At 37.6% G+C, this 550-nt stretch overlaps 1 protein-coding gene across 1 annotated transcript in view; it reads left to right on the plus strand.

The window, feature by feature from the left end:
* LOC107579247 (muscarinic acetylcholine receptor M1-like) overlaps window positions 1-550 on the plus strand; it is a gene marked incomplete at its 5' end in the record, with an annotated part of 22,037 nt that overhangs the window by 1,965 nt on the left and 19,522 nt on the right. The gene's annotated exons all lie outside the window — the stretch shown is intronic.

Raw genomic sequence — 550 nt, forward strand, 5'->3', positions numbered from 1 at the left:
AAGTGCAGTGGCCATCAGTACTTCCTGTGGACGTTTTATATGCCTCTTACTAAATCTGCAGTGCCACCTTTTAGGAGTTCAGCAGTGACATAAAAAGTACATTGGAAGTGGAGACTATATTTGGAACCTCAGAGAGCTGATCGGATGTGATGCTCTCAATTAATTGTTTGAAAATGTTTTGGGTTGAATATTAAATATCTCATTCTTGTCAGTGAACAGAAACTAAGGTATGATTTTTTTAATTAGGTGAGGTGTATCAAAGTATTTACAGTGAAGATATTTCTTTTTGTAAGTGAAATTTGCTGATTTCTGTGAAAGCGTGCCACACAGAGGTTCAGTATCTTTGCTGTCTCTGTAAGTGTAAGTGTTCTTCTGCAACATGTGAGCCACAGTTGAACAGTTTATAGGTTTTTCTCTCCTGTTGAGATTTTTGGTTATTCATAAACGGCACTTCCGTAAGCTGCTCTTATATAAAGCGTGGTTGTTTACATTTGTTTTGTTACAAGTTAGTGCTGGGCGGTATACCGGTTCATACCGAATACCAGTGTTT

The sequence above is a fragment of the Sinocyclocheilus grahami genome, unplaced genomic scaffold (assembly GCF_001515645.1).
Source record: "Sinocyclocheilus grahami isolate Dianchi unplaced genomic scaffold, SAMN03320097.WGS_v1.1 scaffold15777.1, whole genome shotgun sequence".
Classification (NCBI taxonomy): domain Eukaryota; kingdom Metazoa; phylum Chordata; class Actinopteri; order Cypriniformes; family Cyprinidae; genus Sinocyclocheilus; species Sinocyclocheilus grahami.